At 42.0% G+C, this 14674-nt stretch overlaps 1 protein-coding gene across 4 annotated transcripts in view; it reads left to right on the forward strand.

Annotated features, from left to right (window-relative positions):
- Positions 1-14674, forward strand: part of EML2 (EMAP like 2) — a 1798491-nt gene that overhangs the window by 1164086 nt on the left and 619731 nt on the right. The gene's annotated exons all lie outside the window — the stretch shown is intronic.

Here is a 14674-nt window from a genome sequence, read left to right on the forward strand (position 1 = left end):
AACTTACGTTAAACTGGTTCAGTATTTAACATAGTTCATAACAGTCTTACATGAAAGCTGTAGGCTAAAATAAGTGGAGGAAAATTTTATGAAATGGATGGTGGAACTCGTATTTTATTTGTTGACATTTCTTTGCTGGAAGAGTCTGTTTGTAGTGGTGGCCCGGGGAGAAAAGCTGCAATATCCTATACAAAAGTAAAGCAGTAGAATATAGTAAATATAAACATTTGATATGAATTGTCATTTTTACTAGTAGAATGTGGTATAACAGAGTTATAAAGGTTGTTGATTTTACAAGTGTTATACAATAGAATACAGAGTAACCAAAGAAATAGTAAAATTGCCTAGTGCGAGAACTAAGCTTAATTTGTTTAAATTGGAAGAGGTAAACGGAAAGAACTGGATGCAAAGGTATGAGTTAAGTAAGGAAAATGTGTGAATTCAAGAGTGAGAGAAAGTGACAGTGGTTTGTTGAGAAAAGGGTTAATACATTGAGTTTCAGAGATGAGGGAGTACAAATTGACTTGTAAAGAAAGGAATCTGTATATGTGTGTATGTGTGTGTGTGTGTGTGTATATATATATATATATATATATATATATATCAAGTAACTGGAAAAGCCAGTAAATGACTGAAGTTGAAAAAAATAAAAAATAAAAAAATCATTAACATCAAAAGTGTAGTTGAAAGTTGTAAGCAACGCAATTTTGTTGAGTCCAATTTTGGTACATTTGCTTGTAACAGTTGTAAACAATGTAGGTATATAGTAGGTTGTAATAGTATTTACTTGAAACATCTGAAAAAACTATTTGGAGTAGAGGCCATTATACTTGTAGAACACATAGTGTGGTTTATATTGGTTTATGTGACACATGTAAACAGTTTTACATTGGTAAAACTATCAGGTCACTGAATAAACGTATTTACGAACACAATCTTGCCATCAAAAAGAAAGATATGTCTAACGCATTAGCGAGACATTCTGTATTCTGTGTTAATTTCAAAAAGTTTAGCTTTGCAGTTTTGGAAAGGGTCAATGACATATTGTTTTCTGGGAATTTTAAAGCTAAACTGGAATGTAAAGAAGCATTATGGCAGATTCTGCTTAATGCAGATGAACCTCCTGGGCTAAATGATGTTATTTACATCAAGTGCTTTTTACAAGCACAGAGGTTATAAAATAGTACAATATTGTACTTTGTACATTTTTTTATACAATTTTTACATATTATTTAATATGGTTTTATTAAGTACTTTTACTTGATTGCATTAAGTATTATAAATATCATTATTGGTTTTTCATTGTATACTGTTTGTATTGGGTGATTTATGTCACATGATGGTATGTGAAAAGTATTTAAACTTTTCAATGAGTGTGTACTATTATTCTGATGAAGTTCATGGTGGATTAAAAGTGAAAAAAATGCGTTAATTCAATTTGGCTCCTACTATTGAGTAGTACTACTAGTGCTACCAGTACTACTGTATGGTACAGAAACCTGGGAAGTAAAGGCAGGACAGCTGAAGAAGCTAGAGAGGATGGAAATGAAGTGCCTGAGAAGGGTGGAAGGATGCACACTGCAGGACAGATGAAGAAATGAGGACATAAGAGCAGAAGCCAAACTAGCTCCAATTGCAGAAAAGATCAAGGAGAACAGATTACGGTGGTTTATGGACATGTGTAGAAAAGCAGAAGACAATCTGGTGAGGAAGATTTGGGACAGACAGGAAGAAGGTAAGAGGAAGCAAGGACATCCAGCAAAGAGGTGGATGGATTATGTGAAAGAAGATCTGCAACAGTTAGGCATGAGTGTTGAAGGCAGGAGTGTGGCATTGAATCGAGGGAGTTGGCTACCGTTAACATGATACTCCAACCCGATGTAGAAAAATGGGGAAAAAGGGGGCTGATGATGATGACTGAGTAGTTGAAGGATATGTACTTTGGAACCATAGCAAGTGATTCCACTTTCAGTAGTGGAACCGGAGGTGGTAGGAAGGTAGGGGTGGGGGATAGTGGATCAGAAAAATAAAAACTATTATAGCTGGAGGAAGTGAAGGCAAATGGTGGCTGCAAGAAAGTGAGGCGGGATCGAAAACTTTGATTAGAAGAGTTGTGGTGAAAGAAGAATGGATTAGTGCCCTGTGGATATTTTTGGGTTGTGTATGATAAAGAGTTGCTTATCTTTTCATCTTGAAGGATGTTGTGGGGTGTTAATTTGGAGAATTGTACTAAGTGCAGGGCAGTCTGAAGGACTGATTTAATATTTTTTGTGTTGTGATTGATTTGGTGTAAGATGGTGAGGCTATTCAAACCAGTTTTTAGTGAGTACAGCAGTAGCTTTGTATTTGCAGCAAAGCATGCACTCTTGTTATAAAACTGCTGGTGGCAGGTGAGTGTTAGCTAGGGATACTTTAGTATTAGTTGCAAGGAATTTTTTTTCTTTTGTAGAAAATTTGTAATTTGGTGTATTTTTTATTTCCATTTAGAATATATAAGTCGAATTTTAGGCAATCTGTGGTCATGCTAAGCAATTTAGTATGAGATACTGTAATTTCAGTGTTGTTTATCGGGTCTGATATTGAAGTTACTTTTGCTTAGGGAATAAGAGTTGGTAAAAAAACAGGAGTAGTTAAAGGGCTGAGCAGTAATTGAGCCTGTTGAGCCAGCTTTCAATGAAGTTAAAGGACTGTGCTTACTTGTTGAAGATAAGAGCTATCAGAGGAGCAAATAAGAGTAGTCCCCTGTGTCTCGTACAATAGAGGCTTGGTGGGAAGAAGTATAGAGATTGCTGAATATATTAAACAGCAGGGGACCAAAGGTAGAGCCTTGGAGGGGGGGTATGCCTGGGGTAACTGGTAGGAAAGAGGATAGGAAGCAGAGCCATTTATCAGACTGTCAGAGAAGTAGCTTCAGATCCAAGTAAGTGCAGTGTGTGAAAACCCAAAGTAAGACTATGTCATGTAGTTGTGTGCTGCATGATACAGTGTCAAAGGCCTTAGCTATGTCTATGAATAAAGGGGATACAAATTTCCCATTGTCCCTGGCTTTGTTGACTGTATCTAGGAGGGATACGAGTGTAGTGGTAGTACCATATGCTGGGCAGAAGCAATGTTATATAGAGGTTCAAGAGTTGTTGGAAGTATTGAATTAGTTGCTTCTGGATACTTTTTCCCAGTATTGTTGAGAGGAGGGCAAGATAATAACAATGGATTATCCTTTGAGTTTCTCTTGAGATCCCCCTTCATGTAGTCGGACTTTTTTCAAATGGAAGGAACATGGGATTCTTATCTTGACCTATTTGCAAGGGCTGATATTGGGTATACTGTAGCATCAGCTGCTATCTAGAAATTCTGGTGGAGGTTATCAGTTGATGTTGAGCATGGTTTGAGACTGAAGTCTTTTTTCATATGAAATAGTGAGATGTTTTAAGTTGAAAGGTGGTGTAGTCATGGGACAGGTTTGGGATGGGTAGAGGTATTGTGGGTTGTTGGTAAAGGCAACTAAGTTGCCTATGAAGTAGGTATTAAACTGTATAGTGTGCATCTAGCTGAGCTCACCCAGTTATAGTGTGCTGAGAAGTGAATCTTTTTTCAGATATATATATATATATATATATATATATATATATATATATATATATATATATACATACACACACACACACACACATATATATATATATATATATATATATATACACACACACACACACACACACACACACACACACACACATGCACACATATAAAATATATGTATATGTGTGTGTGTGCTTGTGTGTGTGTGCTTGTGTGTAGGTTCCTAATTTTTATTTATTTGACATTTGTTGACCGGGAAAGTCCACTGGGTCAGGAACCCAGTTTCAGTGGAGGCCCGGAGAGAAAAGTTCCACAGTTAATACAGAGAAAAAAATAAAGATTTAACAATATTGATAAATGTAGATTGCAATACTTACAAGACTTATAAAACTTAGAAATAAATTGGTACTGAAGTACATAATATAATCACAGATAAGTAAATACAGTCCAGCACATGAGATCATTATTAACTCTTGGCATTGCATAGAACATGGCAGTTCTTACAGAGCAAATAGTGGTATTTTAGCTGCATTTCCAACATGGTAGTAGTCATTTTAACTGTAGATATAGATTAGTATTGGTTAGGGAAGCTTTTACGTTGGCTTGATTTTTTTGCAGTTGCAAGAGAGGTTATTTAGAAAATATGTTTTTAATGCTGATTTAAATGTCTTTATACAGTCAGTTTGGGTAATATGTGAGGGTAAGGAGTTCCACTGATGTTCTTCGTGTTTCACTGTTGCAGTCCAAGCATTTGGGTTATCTGCCTGCAGGTAGCCCTCAGTCGGCCTGATTATCAAAGTCTTGGGTCCTGCGTCTGTTGCTGTCTCATCTTCCATGATAGCATGCAGCTGACCCCATTACATCAGTCTTTTTTGCTGTGCGGTGCCTGAAGCAGAAGCAGTTCGCAAGTGCCAGTCGGCCGACTCCTGAAATTTTCGTTTTTGAGTTTCAAGATCTGAAGTCTTCAACAAAGCCTAAGTACCCCATTGGGGATCCTTTTTCTTGCTCTTAACCGATGTCAGTAAAAGTTAACAATTGTAGTTCTTGAGGAAAGCAAATACCTCAAAGATTTTCATTCATACTGCATACTTTGCTTAGGCCCAGACCACGATGTCCCTCACTTTCGGTTTTGTATCTTATTCAAACCTTGAACTATTCGTCGTCTGTTCATTTTTGCATCTAAATATTTTGGTACTCGATTCAGTTATCCAGAAATGACTTCGGTAAGCCACCCGACTACTGACATTCTGAACGACGCTTCTGATAAGTTATCCACCAGTTCACCGGTACTCAGTGAGGCACTTTCACAGCCCCTGACACCCGCCACTTCAGATTCGCAGGCCTCTACTGAGACCCATTCATAGTCTGGTATGCTGTAAGATGCTTCTTTGACTGTGGAACCTGCGGATGTCTCTACCTTGGATGGGTCCGGAGACACTGTGCAGGCACCAGCTTCTGAGGGTGCATTCAGGCCTACTGACTTGCATATTAAACTGGCACCATCTTCTTCTTCAAGGCGTAAAACTCGATCCACACCTAGAAAACCAATGCCCAGAGCACATGGTCAGGCCCCTATGCCTAAAAACAAATGATAAGAATGGCTGAAGGCCTTATTACTCTAATCAAGGGAAGCCACTCTTCTCCCTCGAAGAGACCTAGAACTCATTTTCCTTCTGATTCTTCTAATCAGGATTCTGATATTTCTGTTTTCTCTGATGACCAGGAGTTGCCCTTATCTACCTATGAGGATTCTGATGCAGAGGACTCCATTCCCTCTGCTTCCCCTCCAGAGGATTTTTCTTTTGGTGAAACCTTACATACTCTTAGGGAGCATTTTCGCTGGGAAAACCAGGATTTTTCTGACTCCAAAAAGAGCCCTAGGGAATTCTTACTCCTACCTCAACACGGGCCTTTAGCTATCCCTCCTGTACTGGACATTGTAGATGATACCTTCTTGGAATCTAGCCTGGCCCTTGACACTTTACCTCCAGCTCCCAGAAAACCTGACTGGTATTACTGAGTACCTGACTCTCATAAGTTCGTCTTTAAGAATCCTGCTGCAGATCCTGAGACCATTTCACAGGGACCCAAAGGCATTAAGGCTACTACTGCCAAAAACCCTACCCCATCTGATAGAGATCCCAGGGCCCTGGACAGATTGGGTAAGAAGGTATACACTTCTGCTACTTTGGCCATTAGGGCCTTAAACTGCCAGTTTCATATGTTAAAGTATCAGCAACATATTATTGGATTGCTTAAACAGAAAATTATGCTGATTCCTGACTGTGCTGAAGATAAGGAATTACAGGATTTCATGCATTCTGCTGAACAAGTTGGAAACATACTTTGCAATGTGGTTTTCATTCATTAGAGGCATCTTGCAGGGCTGCTGTCACTAGGTCTGTACTAAGAAGGCATGCTTGGCTTAAGGAGCAAACTTTGCCAGATCATGTTAAAGCTAAATTACTGGATGCTCCCTTAAACCAAGACCGCCTCTGTGGCAACAAAGCAGAAGTAGTACTTAAAAAGATGGAGGAAAAAGCTAAATCTATGCAAACTGTTAAAGATTTCCTACAAGTACAGCCTCTCAGATTTAGTAGGCACTGGCTTTCTAAGAATTGGTCCTTTCCTGCCTCTTCCAGGCCTTCTCAGTCCAAACCCAGGACCAGCAGACCACCCAGGCTTCAGTCTCAAGGGACTCACAGGCCTAAACAGTGGGGGGGGGGTTCCCATTTCCAAAGATGGGAGTAGTAGGACACACCCCTATGGTCAACTGTCACAATAACTTAACTTTAAACCTTCCAAGCCCTGCTCAACTGACTGTTCCTTTGGGGGGGAAATATCACTCTGCAGGCAAAAAAACTGGGAACTCATTACCCAAGACATATGGGTTTTAAATATTGTTTCCCAAGGATACAGATTCCACTTCCACTCCTTACCATCCCCAAACGGTTGGCCAGACCTACCCCCAAATCAGTATCAGAGCTATTCAATCTGTCCCAGAAGAGGAATGGGGGCAAGGTTTTTACTCAAGACTTTTCCTGGTACCCAGAAAAGACACTTGCTGGCATCCTATCCTGGACTTGTCTATCCTAAACACTTTTTTGGTAATCTCAAAACTCAAAATGCTAACTCTTCATGCTCAAAATGCTGCTTCCCATGCTAGGCAAAAATGCCTGGTTGGCAATACTGGATTTAAAGGAAGCCTACCTGCACATCCCAATAAAGGGAATCTTGCAGACAATACCTACGCTTCAGAACAGGGCTATGTGCACTATCAGTTCTCTGCACTGCCCTTTGGCTTAACTACTGCACCCGGGGTATTCACAAAGTACCTAGCTCCAGTCATTGCCTACTGCAGGCAAAGAAATATTCAGATATATCCATACCTGGACGATTGTCTAATTAAGGCAGAAAGCCAGGACATACTATTAAATCATCTGGCATTTGTAAAGAAATTAACTTCTCTGGGGTACACCATAAACGAAAAGAAGTCGCATCTAGTACCCTGCCAACAAATTGCATTCCTGGGAGCAAGCTTGAATACAACTTCCCAGATAGCCTACCTCACGCCAGAGAAACAAGTTTACTTGTCAGCCTACTTCAAACTACTGGCCACAAAGACCCAGCTATCTGCAAGGAAAATACTGCAAGCCCTGGGGTTCATGGCCTCTTGCATTCTACTAATTCCATATGCAAGACTGCATATGAGGAAACTACAATGGTATCTAAAAAGCCTATGGAGTCAACATTCTCAGGACCTGGAATCAATGATTCCTATCATCCCTTGTTTACCGAGTTCCTTTGGTGGGCAGAGGCCTGCCACCACAACAAGAGACTGCCATTCACTCTACCCCTGCCTCCCACATCCTAACAACAAATGCATCAGCCTATGCATGGGGGGGGGGGGGCTCACTTGGCAGGGCAGTGCACTCAGGGCAAGTAGAACCCGAGTCAAATGCACCTGCATATCAATCAAAAAGAAATATTAACCATACAGAATGCTGTGACAGCCTTCAAGGACCACATTCTTCCAGGACAATTGGTAAAGACGGACAATACCACTGTTATGTGGTACATAAGCAGGGGGAAACCCACTCATACCCTCTCTGCAGACTAGCCATGGCTCTGTGGAACACAGCCTTGTGCCACCGAGTGCATCTACAAGCTCAATTCCTGCCAGGCAAGATAAATACTCTGGCAGATGACCTAAGCAGAAATCTCATGGACCCACACAAGTGGAAACTGGAACCAAAGATATTCAACATTTTGAGAAGCAAATGGGGGAGCCCAGAGAGAGACCTGTTTGCCTTCCTTCAGAACTACCAATAGGACCAATTCTGCACAAGGACTCCCCACAGACAAGCTTGGAAAGTGGATGCCCTGTCCTTAACCTGGAAAAACCTATCAGTGTATGCCTTTCCCCCTCTGCCTCTCCTCTCCAAGGTGCTACTAAAGATCAAACTGGACAAACCAAGGACAATTCTCATTGCACCAGACTGGCCACGCCAACATTGGTACCCCCTCATGTGCAGTGTGTCACTGCTGGAACCATGGCATCTGCCTCAGATGCCTTCCCCGCTCTCCCAGCAGGAGGGCCAGATTCTGCACCCCCAGCTCCAAATCCTGAACCTTGCAGTCTGACTAATTACCTGAGTGTTCTCCATTACCATCCGTCAGTAAGCAAGTGATGGATGTCATTCTGGAGGCAAGGAGGCCTAATACTAGAAAATCATATGCTGAAAAATGGAAAAGATTCTGTTCCTGGAGCCAAACTCAGGGGATGGGCACAACAGTGCCCAATTTATTGCACATTCCTCAATACTTAACTGCTTCACAAGGCCTTTCCATTTCTTTCATTAAAATTCATGCCTCGGCCATTTCAGCACATTATAATACAGAGCGTGCCTTCTTCTCTCATCCACTGTTGAGGCAATTCCGCAGAGGGGCCAAAAACTTAAGACCACCCAGGAGAGCCCCTACTCCAGCCTGGGACCTTAACTTTGTATTGGAAAAACTCACTCTACCTCTCTTTGAGCCATCTGCAAATGCAGAGTTGAAATTCCTTTCTTGGAAAACAGCCTTCCTTCTAGCCATCACTTCTGCAAGAAGGGTGTCTGAATTACAGGCCCTCATGGCAGTGGAGCCTTTCATCATCTTTCATGCAGACAGGGTGTCTCTCAGGACCCAATCCCTTCTTCATGCCCAAGGTGATATCCAGTGTGGCCCTTAATAAGTCCATTCATTTGTCAACCTTCTTCTCTAATCCACAGAACAAAGGGGAGGAAATACTGCACTCCTTGGACATGCACAGACAACTTAGATTTTACTTTGACAGGACTAAACCACAATGGAAATCTGAACAACTGCTAGTGGTATTTGCTGCAGGGGCAGAGGGAAGGCTATTTCAAAGCAAACCATTTCTAAGTGGATAGGCCATTGCATTCATTTCTGCTATAAGCACCATGGAAACCTACCCCACAGGGGATAAGACCACATTCCACCAGGGCTGCATCTACCTCTACAGCCTTTCTCAGAGGTGCCCCTACCAGGGACATCCTAGAAGCTAGGGACACCCTAGAAGCTGCTACCTGGAGTTCAGTACATACTTTCACCAAACATTACCACTTGCCAATTTTTTTCTAAATCCAGAGCTGGTTTTGCCACTGCAGTCCTTCAGGGCCTAATAGCTGGTCCTAATGCTCTCTAATTGCCTCCTCTCTTCCTTAGATTTGGAAATCTACCTAAATGTAATGACTGCAACAGTGAAATACAAAGAACATAGTGCAGTTGTGTACACTTACCATAAATGTAGATATTTGAGTGTATTCACTGTTGCAGTCCTGGTTACCCTCCCTCCAACCCCCTGATTTCTATTGACTGTACTTCTTTTCTTGTTTATTACACTTGAAGCTTTCTGGTTTATTTGCTTTTTGTTGGAGGTGTAACCTTGCATATAATTGCTTCCCATTATGGGGCACTTGACATCTGGGGCAAGAAAAACTGATGTAATGGCATCGGCTGCATGCTTTATACCCCTGACTAACTGATGTCATGGAAGATGAGACAGCAACTAATGCAGGACACAAGACTTTGCTAATAAGGCTGATTGAGGGCTACCTGCAAGCAGATTACCCAAATGTAATGACTCCAACAGTGAATACACTCTAACATCTACATTTATGGTAAGTGTACACAACTGTACTTTTTGCAGTGCTATGGAAGAACAAACATTGCCCAGCTCTTCTATAGGGTTTGGTTACACTTAATAGCAGTTTGTTGGAGGATCTAAGTGTGCATGGAAGAGTATAGGTTTGTAGTATAGAGGAGAGTGCTGGGCAGGTAATTGGTTCTTAAATTAGTTTATGGGCTAGCATTAATTGGGTATAATTGAGATAGTTGGGGAATTCGAGCCAGTTCGGTTGAGAGATTGCTTGACAATGGTGTGAGCGGTTTGGCTTTCCTGGGGCAAATTTAGCTATTTTATAGTAGCAAGACTGAAGTTTGTTGCTGAGGGGTGAGTGAAGGTTAGTAAAGATGACACTATCAAATAGAAGAGAAGGGATGAGTAAGGTACTTGCCAATTTTTGTTTTGGTGTGGTTGTCTAAGTAGAGGTTATGACAAAGTTTGCCTAATTTAGTGTGTTTTCTTTATTGCATTAAGAATGTGTGATTCAGAGGCGAGTTTGTCTATCGTAATGCCTAGTAGATTGGCAGATTTTACTTTTTCTATTTCTGTTCTGTCTTTAGAAAAAAAAATTGAAATCTATGTGATGCTTTTGAAGAGAATAATAGAAGTTTTTGTTTGTGGCCTTTAGCAGCAATTGTGCATTAGTTAGCCATGATTCCATTTCTGTAAATGCATTTTGAGTAACTGTGAGGAGGTTAGAGAAATTGTTTGAGGTAGCTATTATTGTTGAATCGTCAGCGTATTTGATAATATTACCTAGTTGGGAGGCTTTATGAAGGTAGTTGATAAAGATATTGAAGAGTAGTGGTCCCAGAATGGAACCCTGTGGTACTCCTATGCTGTTTGACAGATAATCAGATTGGATGTTATGCCATCTTACTGATTGTTTATGGTTTAGGTATGACGTAAACCAGTTGAGGGATTCGGGGGAGCTATCAAGTTTTGTTAGTTGGATTACAGGTTTAGTATGTAATACTGTGTCAAAAGCCTTCGATAGATTCAATAAGATTACTGAAGTAGGGTGACCAGTATCTAAGGCTTTGTTGACAAAATCAGTGAATGAGAGTAGGGCTGTAATAGTTCTGTGCCCTGAGCGGAAGCCGTGTTGGGTGGGAGGCAGTACATGATTATCCATGAGGTATTTGAGTAATTGTGTCTGTACACACTTCTCAAGGATTTTGGATAATGGAGAAAGTATAGAGAGAGGACAATAGTTTGAGAGGTCGTGAGAGTTTCTGCCTTTGTGTAGTCGAGTAATAATAGATTTTTTCCATAAATGTGAGATGTAACATTCTGAAAGAGAGCAGTTTATAAGAATGCTAACTGGGTATGGAAATGCATTTGTTGCTAGTTGTAAATATTATTCTGGGGGTAGGTTATCAGCAGACAGAGCATGGTTTGAGTTTGCATATAAGAGAGGTGGGTACTGGCTGAGTAGTAAATGAAGGAGTTGTGGGTGGACTGGAATTTATGTCAGAAGTGAGTAGTGTGTTGCCATTTGGTATGGGATTATTTGTATTCTGGGAGTTTGAGTTTAGGCTTGTTGAGGAGTCTTTTACTAACTTTTGAATGGTGGTAATGAATTTGGTGTTCAAGTCATGGGAAATTTTCTGTGGAGTCTTTTTGGGTGCAAGAGATGGATTTTGGAAAGTGCCAGAATAAAGCAGAGTGGAGATGGACTTATGAACCTATCTGCCCTAGGGCATTTACAAGCCTAGCCAGAGTGTGTTTGGCTTTCGCCACCCTTCTTAGATTAGTTGACTGTGCCTCTGTATAGTAGGTCACAAAAGATAGCCCATTTAAGGTTAGTTTACTGTGCCTCTGTCTAGCAGTGACACAGAAGAGATCCCTGGGGTAAATTTACGATCTCCCATCCAAACGTCAAGATTTTTCTTGAAGAGGGTCATCGAGGGGCTCTGTCTGACATGGATTGGGATTTTGTTCCAGAGTGAGGGGAGCCTCTGGGATATGAATCTGTCCCTCCAGCATGTTCTATTTGTTTCTGTGCTGAGGTTTAAGTCACTGGAGCGTGTAGTTCTGATGGATTTGGATTTCTTGAGGTGGAGCATGTCCATTAATTCTGGGTTGGACAGGGCTTTAAACGTCATGCACAGATCACCTCTGAGTAGGCGGTAAGCAACTGAGTAGAGCTGGAGTTTCTTTAGCCTAACTGCGTAGGGCATCTGTTTGAGTCCCTTGATCCTCTTGGTGAGGTACTTTTGGGGTCTTTCTAGTTGTAGCAGGTGTTGGGTAAGGTACATCCCAAATGGGGCATTGTATTCAATTATGGGCCTGATGAGTGATGAGTAGAGGGGCACAATGACCTCTCTTGATCTAGATGTGAACCCCTTCGTGATAAGGTGGGCTATATAGAATGTCTTTCTAACCACTTTGGCAATGTGATTGTTAAAGGAGAGATTGCAATCTACTTGGGTCCCCAAATCCCTAATTACTTCTTCCGTACTTAATGGATTACCACCTATGTGGTAATTTGTGAGCACTTTGTTTTTCCCAAAGGGAATGACTATGCACTTTTTAGCATTTAGCTTTAGGCCATGGCTCTGGCACCAGTTATCCATCTCTGTGAGACCTTTTTGGAGGATGCTTGTGTCAGCCGGCGAGTCGATTATGGCCCCCAGTTTGCAGTCATCTGCAAACTTTGTCAGCCATAGTCCTCCTGTGTTAGCCTGTACCTCAGAGAAATATATATACTGAACAAGAGAGGTCCCAGGACTGAGCCTTGTGGGACGCCACTTGTAACTGGTTTAGAGTCTGACATGGCACCTGCAATTCTGACCATGTGGGTTCTATCCCTAAGCCAGTTTGCAACCCATCTTGTGACATAGGGGTTGATATTTAAGCTGGTGAGCTTATTTATGATGCCCGAGTGGGGTATTGTGTCGAAGGCTTTTGCAAGGTCAAGGTAGGCTGTGTGGACTACCTTCCCTTCGTCTATGGCCTTGGTGACTGTTTCAAAGAAATTGACCAGGTTCAAGAGGCAAGATCTGCCCTTAACAAAGCCGAATTGGGTAGGATCCAGTGTTTGGAGGTTCCCAATGTCTTTGTTTATGAGTTCCATGATGCTTTGCAGACCAGGCTAGTTAGGCTTATAGGGCGATAGTTTCCAAGGTCCGTTGTGGCACCACCTTTATGGAGTGAGACCCCTGTTGCTGTACGCCATTCTTTGGGTACATATCCTGTTGTAAGGCTGAGACTGAACAGTGATTTAAAGTGAGGGTTCAGTTCTTCTTGGAGCTCATGTAAGACGCAGCCCGGGACACCGTCCGATCCCATTGATGCTGTGTTTTTTGCTTTGGAGAGGGCAGCTCTCACCTGTGCATCTGTGATGTCAGGGAGGCTACACTCTGTTGGGATAGTCATTTACTCATTTGGTGGGGAGGGGGGGGGAGTTTGCACTGAACCTGTCTGCCAGGATGTTGGCAATGTCTGTGGGTTCAGTGTATTTTTTGTCATTTTGCACTAACTCAGAGCATATCTGGGAGTTTCCACCCAGGTTTCTGACATAACTAAAGAAAGCCTTGTGATTATCTTTAGCGTCTTGTGCAATTTTTCTTTCGAAGCTAGCCTTAGATGATTTTATGAGGGATTGTAGTTTCTTGCTAGTACTGATCAGAGTTGCCTTCCCTTTCAGGGATTTTGCTCTATCATGTAGTAGCTTTCTCCTTCTGTTGTACAGCTTATTTATGGCTGGGGTCCACCAGACAGGTCTCCTGCCTTTGGAGGGAGTGTGTCTTGGTTTTATTTGGGATAGCACGATCCATGCATTCCTGCAGGTATCCATATGATACGTTTGTAAAGGATTCTGCAGTTTGGGCCGTATTTTCCACTGGCCCTGGGGCTTTGAAGGATCCCACCTCGGTTTTGAGAAGTGGGAAGTTTGCTTTTGAGAAGTTTTTGACCATGGTTTCCTTTGCTGGGGGTGGGGACGGGATATGGATGTCCATAGTGATTAATTTATGGTCAGATCTTAAAAATGAGGGGTATACCTCTGGTATGGAACATAGAGTCCCCATGTTGGTGATGATCAGGTCCAATATGTTTTACCCTCTTGTGGGAGTGGTGACCAGTTGTTCCATAGCATTTGAGTTTATAAATTCTAGCAACCGTTGGGCTAGGGTGTTGGGGCTTGTGTAGTGCTCCCAGTCTATGTTTGGGTAGTTAAAGTCACCCAATATAATGGTGTTTGGAGAGACCTTCATATTTTCCAGTGTCTTCAGGAAAGCCGAGTGGGGTTCCTGAGTTTGGGAGGGTGGTCTGTAGCAGGCTACAAACTGGAAGGCAGTTTTGCCCACTGTTAGTTGCACATGGATGGTCTCAGATGCTTCGTGCAGTGCCACTATCCTGGAGGTATGGGTATCTTTGATGAATATGGATACTCCCCCTCTTCTTGTGGTTCGGTCCGAGTTTTGGGACTGAAAAGCATGGTATGAGGTATAGCCTGGTAGTGCTGGGGTGCTCTCGGGAGCCTTGAACCAGGTTTCTGTTACTGCACAGATGTCAATATTCTCCATACTGAGGAGAGCCTAGAGTGCATGCATCTTGAGGTGTAGACTTCTGGCATTGAGCAGCATTACCCTTAGTTTCTTTTTCCTTGTGTTGTCTAAGGAGGTGGGTTTGTCTTTTGAGCCTTGCCTAAAAAAGGCACTATGGGGGTGGCAAGAGCCTTGGCCAGTATTCAAAAACCCAGGGGTGACAGGTGCAAGCCGTCCCTAGCGAAGCAACGTGGCTTGTCAAGCATGTCATCTCAGGCTGACAGACACTGGATCCCCTTTGAGTGACACCAATACTTTAGCCAATTGTTGAAATTGATCATTTTGTCTTTATACTGTGGTATCATTCTTGGTGAGGGTAAGATGCTACTCAAGGTCAGGGTCATACCAGCCT

The sequence above is a fragment of the Protopterus annectens genome, chromosome 1.part0 (assembly GCF_019279795.1).
Source record: "Protopterus annectens isolate FY-2018-M chromosome 1.part0, PAN1.0, whole genome shotgun sequence".
NCBI classification, from domain to species: Eukaryota; Metazoa; Chordata; order Ceratodontiformes; family Protopteridae; genus Protopterus; species Protopterus annectens.